Raw genomic sequence first — 9,042 nt, forward strand, 5'->3', positions numbered from 1 at the left:
ATTATTGAATACAAGGCAGAAGCTGAGCTGGTCACTCAGTGGTCCGAACACCAGTCTTTCATACAAAAGGCTCTGAGTTCAAGTCTCAGAGCCACATAAACAGGTGTGATGCTCTGGTCCTTTCTCTTTCAAAAGAAGAAAGGAAGAGGAAGGAAATGGAGAGGGAGGGGGAGGGTGGAAAGTGAGAAAGAGAAGAGAGGAAAGAAAAGAAAGAGGCCCTGGATGGTGCTGCACCGGGTTGAGCACACACACTACCATGCGCAAGGACCCAGGTTCAAGGCTCTGTTCCTTCATTTTTTAATTTTTAATTAAAAAAAATTTGATTTATAAAAATATTGACAAGACCATATGATAAGAGGGGTACAATTCCACACAATTCCCACCACCAGAACTCCCTATCCCATCCCCTGATAGCTTTCATATTCTTTTTCTTAAAGCTTTCCTTTTCTTATATATTTATTTACTCCCTTTTTGTTGTCCTTCTTGTTTTTTATTGTTGTAGTTGTTGTTGGATAGGACAGAGAGAAATCGAGAGAGGAGGGGAAGACAGAGGGGGAAAGAAAGATAAACACTTGCAGACCTGATTTACCACTTGGGGTTCGAGCCCCCAGCTCCTCACCTGCTTTACTTCCTGCAGGTGAGGAGCTGGGGCTCGAACCCAGATTCTTACACCAGTCCTTAAGCTTTGCACCACCTGCGCTTAATCTGCTGCACTGCCGCCTGACTCCCCCTGTCCCTTCTTGTAGGAGAAGCTTCACTAGTGGTGAAGCAGTGCTGCAGGGATCTCTCTCCCCCTCTCTACTTTCCCCTCCCCTCTCAGTTTCTCTCTGATTCTATCCAAAATTAATAAATAAATCTTTTTATAAAAGAAATAATTACTTAAAAAATAAATAGTAAAAAAAGATTTATTTATTTTTTAAAAAGGAGAGAAAGGATGAAAGACAGAAAGATCATAAAAAGCCTTCTAGATCGTTCCACTAAGATCGATGAGGTTATGTTCTGATAAACCCCATTATGAGTTGAGAATATAAAAAATAGAAAGTTTGTTTCATATACCTAACCTAGTGGACATCACACATTAGCCCAGCCTACTTGGTGCTAGCCCACAGCTGGGCAATACCATGTCCAGCAAAGCCTGCTTTATAATAAAGTACCACAAGGCCCCCATGAGATGCAAACAGAATGGAGACCGAGATCAGGCCAGGTGTCTGGGATTTGCAGGGCACAGTATCGGAGGAGAGATCTTCAAGGAGAGGACTTCAGAGACCAGTGTGTGTGGGGCTCTCCATGAACCTTTCTTGAGCCTGGGTCATCACATACAAGTGAGAAATTTCCTCAAAGCAGGGAAAGAACTAGCCCAAAGGAGAAGGCACTACATACCCCAGAGCACAGATGGGATAGAAATGTTTGGCAGTTCTACCATTCAGAGAGGAAAAACCCTCAAAACACAAAGAACATCCTTAGTGCCCACAGGGGGAATATCAGTTTAGTTGTGGATCCAATTAAATGTGCTGTTCCAGCTGTCCCGGCCTGGTCTCATTGTTACCCAATATCAAGGTTCAGCTGCTCATCACTCACAGTGCTGGAGACACAGGTGTGTCAAGAAGCAGGGTGGATTTATCCAGGTGTTAGTAACCTAAGAAGATGGCAGACCCCCATCTCAAATACCACGTCTCTCACAGGCTCAGGCTGGGGGTTCATATAAGACTAGTTGAGGAAGTGAGTTAAAATAGAAAAGCTGAGAGGGAACAGTTCACGAGTGGTGAAGCAGGTGTGCAGGTGTCTTTCTTTCTCTCTCCCTCTCTATCTCCTCTCCCCTTCTCAATTTCTCTCTGTCCTGTCAAGTTAAAAAAAAAATAGAAAAGCTGGTGGACCATCACATAGAGAGGGACTCAGTCACAGGGCCACCTGGCAGAGCTCAGTGGTTCACCAAATTGCTGAGGCAGTAACACCAGGCCTGGTGGTCTGTTTGTTGCAATACTTTGCCAAGTAACATCTTTCCCACGGGGCTAGAGGAGTCTTTGGGAATCTCTTTTCTGGGTCTGGTGTTTGTTCTTTCTCATCCAGCTATGTCTGGCTCCAGCTAACCAACATGCCACACACAATGCATGAGGGTATTCCATACCTTTAAGGCAGGGGCAAAGGTGTGGGCTGGAGACGACTCACCTGGTGGAGTACACTGTGCCATGTGAGGACCCTGTTTCGAGTCCTGGCTACTGCAGGGGAGAAGCTTCATGAGTGGTGGAACACTATGTGTTTCTTCTTTTCTCTCTGGCTCTATTTAAAGAGAGAGAGAGAGAGAAAGGGCACCTGGAGTGGTGGAGTCATTCAGGCATAGAATCCTGTTGATGACTTTGGTAGAAAAGCAAAAGAGACAGGCCTTGGATAGGATGGTGGGGTGGCAGGATATGTGAAAGAGGTCATGGGGAGCAAGATGGAGTCTCTCATACTTGCTGTGTGGTTGGGTGGGGGTGTGATATCCTGGTCATTTGGTCCCATTAGGACAGTCTGACAGATGATTTGCTTCCAGGTCCCCACAGGGCTATAGGAGAGTGTTACAGTCCTCTGATGACTTCCTCCTTCCCTGCCCAGTCTTGTGTGCCAACCCCCTAGCCCTCATCCTCAGGGGTTTTTGCCAAGCACACCCTAAATCTCCATCCTGAAGCTCAGTCTCAAGGTCTGCCTCCTTCTGGCCTCCACTAGCAACACCTTTTCAAGGATTTAGTTGATTTAAAGAGAGGCAGAGAGAACATTGCTCAGTTTCCTGCTGGGGAGCGAACCCCAGGCCTCACACACCAAGAATGCACTCTGCCACCGAACCACTTTCCTGACCATCACCAGCATTTAACTGATTTAAATGGAACCCAGAACTGGCGAGACCATTCACCCAGGTAGTGCACCCACTTTGCCATGCATGGAACTCAGGTTGGTACCTGGCCACTATCACCCTGCTGTGGTATCTCTCTCTCTTTTAATATTTACATTCATGATTTAATAGTGATAGTATATAAGATATACTATATATAAGATAGTAGGGGTATAATTCCACACCATGCCAACCACCAGAGTTCTTTGGTCTTGCCTTCATTTCTTAAGTCACACCTACACCTATTACTACTTCTGAGTATCCTTCCTTTTTCCCCCTTCCTGCTTAGATAGCAGGAAGAAACAAAACAGTGCCTAAATTTGGTGTTTTCCAGATTCTCTTCCCTCTCAGTGATGGTATAAAAACAAAGATTCCTGGTGACAAACATTTATGGTCCCAGTGGAATTGGAGTTCATAGTCATCTGGTCATTTTCTCTTAACATTCCCCTCCTCTGGGAGTAAGGACCAAATTTCTTTTTTGGGGTGCAGAAGGTGGGAGTTCTGGTTTCAATAATTGCTTCTCTGCTAGACATGGATGTTGACTTGTTGATTCATACTCCCAACCTGTTTCTGTCTTTCCCTAGTGGAGTAGGGCTCTGGAAAGGTCAAGTATCTGAGACAACTTGGTGGCTGAAAGGCAGTAAAATATAAAGCAGGGCAAAATGTTTAGTAAACAGGAACCAAAGAGTAGGAATGGAGGGAATGAAACTATGGACTCTGGGGTGGAAAGAAGCTTGGATGTCTATTTTGGGTATATGTCTAAGGGCCCAAGACTTCAGTAATCATTGCTTGACCTGATAGCTAACATGGAGGTGGACTAGAAATGTTGTCTGGGAGGATACTGTCAGAGTATTGAATAGAACTTGAAAGCTGGATTAGGGCAGAGAATGACTCCCAAACAGGGTAACACACACACACACACACACACACACACACACACTATATATATATATATATATATATATATATATATATATATATATATATTTACTCCATCAGTCTGACCTGAGATCCATGTATATTCATATTAATCATAGGAGCCTGTATAACCTCTGAGTCCCTGTCAGTCTGAACTCACACACAATCCATGGTCACAGTTGGGAACATTCTAGGCTGCACTTATTTCAGGACCAGTGTTCCTTGAATGGCAGAATAGGATGGCTTAGCTTCCCTTCAGAGAGTGGGCAGCTCTTTCCATTGTTAGTTTATAGTTAGGGCAAGGTCTTGGAGAGGCCTATAAAAGGGCTTATGGATGATGTTCCTAATGGAAGTGACCAGTGATGGTGGAAAGAGGGGTCTATCAGAGGTCTAGGCCCATAGTATCTATGGGGGAACCCAAGGATTCCCTGGCTAAGATTCCAGGTGATGTCTCTTTTTCTCTCTGCCTTCTTCTTTCTGTCTGGGGTAAAAAGTCAACCCAGAGCAGAGAAGCCCTGGTGATTATTAAAAAAGAAGAAGAAAAAGGAGCAGGAGGAGGAAGAGGAAAACGAGGAGGAAAAGGAGGAGGAAGGTGAAAAGAAAAGGAACTTGTAGAAAGAGAAACTAACAGTCCAATTGTGTGTTAACATTTCAACTCAGGTGTCTCCTTGTTCTCAGTGTGAGTGGCTCAGACTCAGTGTGACTTTGTCTTTCCCATTTTTGCTTCTTGCAGGCTATCCTCACCTCTCCTTCCTTAGCAAAACTCATGGTGGACAGATGAAAGGGCCAGTGGGCAGGCAGGGCACAGAGGCTGTGTCTGACCTGGTCATTTGAGAAACCCACTGTTTCCAGACTGGTCTGAGCAGAAAGAGAGGAAATATCAAGATAGGGGGAAGGCTTTGCTCGGGGAACTGTGCTAAAGGAATAAGAATGCTCTGCAAAGGTCTGATATTTACAAGGACTATCTCTGAAGTTATTGGACTGTTGGAAAGGTCATGACATATTTTTCTATGTCTTCCTCTGCAAAAAGGCACCATGACTTTTCAGACACCCAAATATTTCTTGCTGCTTAAGCCTGAAGATGCGAATCTTTATCCAGAACTCACAAGAAAGGTGGACTTTTGTCCTGTCTTTCCAGGGCCTTCTTTGGTCAGTATTTATTTACTTATGGTTGCTGGGCTCTCTCATGTACATGAGTCCACTTCTCTGGGTCACTTTTTAAATTAGGTCAGGAGTCACAGATAGAGACAGAGAAAGAGGGCCTAGGGAGATAGCATAGTAGTTCTGCCAAAAACTTGCATGCTTGAGGCTCTGAAGTTTCAAGTTCAATCCTCTGCACCACCATCAGCCAGAGCTGAGGAGTGCTCTTGTATCTCTCTTCCTGGATCTTTCTGTCTCTCTCATTAAAATAAAATAAGTACGGGCAGGGTGGTGACACACTTGGGCAGTGAAGCAGGTCTGCAGGTGTCTCTCTCTCTCCCTCTCTGTCTCTCCCTCCCTTCTTATTTTTTATTATCTTTATTTATTGGATATAGATAGCCAGAAATTTAGAGGAAGGGGGGAGATAGAGAGGGAGAGAGACACATGCAGCACTGCTTCACAATTTGTGAAGCTTTCTCTCTTCAGGTGAAGACTGACTGGGAGCTTGAACCTGGGACCTTGTGCATTGCACCATGCACTCAACCAGGTGCACCACCACCCAGCCCCCTCTCATTCCTCTTCAATTTCCTCTGTCCTACCAAATAAAAATGGAAAGACAGGAAAAAAAATAACAAAAGTCTTCCAGGAGCATAGATTTGTAGTGCTGACACTGAGCTCCAGTGAGAACCCTAGTAGTAAAATAAATAAATAAATAAATAAAATGAAATAAAAAATAAATAAAATACTAGAGGGGGATGGAAGGACAGAGAGAGAGAGAGAGAGAGAAGAGAGAGAGAATAGAGATTACACCAATACTTTAGCACCTCCTCTGTAGTACCAGGGTTCAAACCTGGCTCACATGCAAGTCCTGCCCCCCCCCCCCACCTGGTGAGCTGCCAGTCCAGCCCAGCCTCCTGTCCTGTTCAACTCATTCTTGAAGCCGACAAGAGGAAGTGGATGAGGCTTCTGGTCGCCTCCATCTCTGCTAGGCCTCTGCTTTCTGGAAACAGGTCTGTTCAGTGCCCTTCCCAGTGATTCTGGGAGTTACATGTCATTAAAAGTCACTCACTGAAAAGTCAACATAAGGAACCTAGATTTTCAGGTGACTTTATTAAGGAATCCAACTGAGGACTTCAGGCCAGGAGGGACTGGGGTCAGGGAACAGCCCTCACACTTCTCTGACAGAACCGGTACATAGACTGGGGGCTGCTGTGGTGGCTTTATACCGTGTGTGTGTGTGTGTGTGTGTGTGTGTGTGTGTGTGTGTGTGTGTGTGTACAGGTGACACTAATATCTAAGAAGTCCTATAACTTAGCAAGAGCTACTAGGACTCGTGGCTCAGGGTTTTTCCACGCCTAGGTGATGGATAAGGCCATTGTCTCTCTCTCTCTCTCACCATTAATCCATCTGAGTGGGGGGGGGGCAGGTGTCACAGACTACTATTCTCTGTGGAATCTTGATGGCTGATGAAGGTCATGTCTCAGTTCCCTGTGTCCCTGCTCCTTCACAGTCAGGAGGTTTGGGGTGTAAACTCTCCCCAAAACCAGACCTGCCACAGTCCTGACTTTTGTCTCACACCCATGTCTAGACACTTGTCTTATCTCTCTCTCTCTCCCTCCCTCACCCTCCCTCCCTCTCTGTTTCCTAGAACCCTGCTCAGCTCTGGCTTCTGGTCATTCTGGGGACTGAACCTAGTATCTTTAGAGCCTTGGGTATGGATATGAAGATCTTTTTGCAGAAGTATCATGCTGTCACCCCGGCTCCTGGACAAGTTTTTATGACAATTCACAGTTGTTGTTACCGTCCTGGGCCATCAATGCTCTGATATCATTACGGAGAAAAAAAATAGCATTGAGGCCATGGTCCTCACCCCTTAGATGAGAATTTTACAGGCAAAGCAGAGATGTTGTTATTGTTGTTGTTTGCCTTCTAGGATTACCTTGATAATAGTGATCTGTTTTCAGGTTTATTTAATTCACAGTGATACAAACTGGATGGTTTAGGAAGGAGACCCTCATTCACTGCCGTGTCAGTGCAAAACCAGAAGAACTTGCTGAACACAAGACTGCTGCCGTGAGGCCCAAGTGGTAAACAAGAGCTGACAGCAAAACCTGGAACCAAGATGGTGAATGCAGTGTCCCAGACCCTGAGCTTCCCTGTCCCATCAGGCTCTGTCCTGGCTGGGAGGGTCCCACCTGACACCAGGACAGTCTCCAACAAATATGGTCAGAAAAGAGGAGGGTCCTGAATTTCAGGAAAACACCATCTTTTCTAGGAAAACCTTTGTGTTCAGCTCCTTAATAAAGAATAATTAGCCTGCTCTCTCAAGAGAGAATGCCTTTTTCAGACAGTCTTTTTAAAGTTAATTAATTAATACATTTTTTTATTGCCACCAAGGTTATTGCTGGGGTTTGGTGTCTGCACAATGACTCTATCACTCCTGGTGACCACTTTCCCTCCCTCCCCCCTTTACTTATAAGATAGAGAGAAGTTGAGAAGGGTAGGGGAGACAGGGAGACAGAGAGGGAGAAAGACAGAGACACCGGCAGCACTGCGTCACTGCTCATAAACCGCCCCCCATGCAGGTGGGGACAGGGGTCTTGAACTCAGGTTCTTGCGTGTGGTAATGTGTGAACTCAGCGGGCTGTGCCATTGCTCCAATAATCTGAACTCCTAAGTAATCAGTGTGAGATTCTCTCTCAAATAGGCCCTCACTTGCCTCAGAGTGTGAACTTTTGTCTTCCCCTTCCAGAAAGCACCATTCACCAGCCACCAGCATGTCTGCCTCCCACTCTCTCTGGACTCTGACAAGAACCTGTGTCAGGGTTTGAGGAGCACTTTTCTCTTAGTTCCCCAGACTCTGTTTTCTCTCTCTCTCTTTCTCTTTCTCTCTCTCTCCCTGCCTTAATTTTTTTATTTTATTTGATAGGACAGAGAGAAATTAAGAGGGAAGAGGGAGATAGAGAAGGTCAGAGAGACACCAGCAGACCTGCTTCATACCTTGTGAAGCTTCCCCCCTGCAGGTGGGGACTGGGTGCTCAAACCAGCAGGGACCCTGTTCTGGATCATCTCTCACAGCCAGTCAACTAACCACTGTCTGGTAACAAGAGCAGAAACAGAGAGGAAGAGAGTTTCATAACAGAGAAGAAGAGAGTTGTGGGGGGTCAGAGAGACAGAGAGAGAGCACCAGCTCAGTGCTGTCAGAGCTTAGGCTGGAGCTGGTAGATGGTCTGCTGTCTCTTGAGCTGATAGCAGCATCTCTGAGGGAGCAGAGGAGCTCAGCTGTGCTGGGTTCTGCCTTTGCAACCAAGGGAGGAGATAACTTCTTAAAGGGCCACAGTGAACGCAATCATGACCCCAAAGGGCTGGGCCACCTCACAGGACTGTGTGACACCCTCACATTGGGCCAGGCAAAGGATCTTAATTCTGTCATGCTGTGTGCAGAGACTGCTTTGCAGAAGTTCAGGAGATTCCGATGGGGCCAAGAATCTGGATGGCTCGAGGCTCATCCCACCCTGTTCCTGCTTATCCTGTACCCCCAGCAAATGCCAGAGCCAGAGCTTCTTACAAGGCAGGAAATCCCGCAGGACCCAGAATGCCAGGCTGCCTTTCTCCTGGAACCAGCCTCAAGTCAGAAGTTGCTAGTCTCATCTTTATCTGTATACAGGAGCTCTTAAACAAATGGTGTGTGTGTGTCGGTGTGTGTGTGTGTGTCCTGAGCATTGCTGCTGCCTCCATGCTTCAGCCTGGAGTGCATCTTTGGGAGGTGTGTGTGTGTGGGGTGTGTGTGTGTGTGTGTGTGTGTCCTGAGCATTGCTGCTGCCTCCATGCTTCAGCCTGGAGTGCATCTTTGGGAGGTGTGTGTGTGGGGTGTGTGTGTGTGTGTGTGTGTGTGTGTGTGTGTGTGTGTCCTGAGCATTGCTGCTGCCTCCATGCTTCAGCCTGGAGTGCATCTTTGGGAGGTGTGTGTGTGTGGGGTGTGTGTGTGTGTGTGTGTGTGTGTGTCCTGAGCATTGCTGCTGCCTCCATGCTTCAGCCTGGAGTGCATCTTTGGGAGGTGTGTGTGTGGGGTGTGTGTGTGTGTGTGTGTGTGTGTGTGTGTGTGTGTGTGTCCTGAG

General features: G+C 46.4%; 1 long non-coding RNA gene across 1 annotated transcript in view; it reads left to right on the plus strand.

The window, feature by feature from the left end:
- Positions 1 to 9,042, plus strand: part of LOC132537461 (uncharacterized) — a 317,125-nt gene that overhangs the window by 163,281 nt on the left and 144,802 nt on the right. The window lies entirely within an intron of this gene.

Source organism: Erinaceus europaeus, chromosome 3 (assembly GCF_950295315.1).
Source record: "Erinaceus europaeus chromosome 3, mEriEur2.1, whole genome shotgun sequence".
NCBI lineage: Eukaryota > Metazoa > Chordata > Mammalia > Eulipotyphla > Erinaceidae > Erinaceus > Erinaceus europaeus.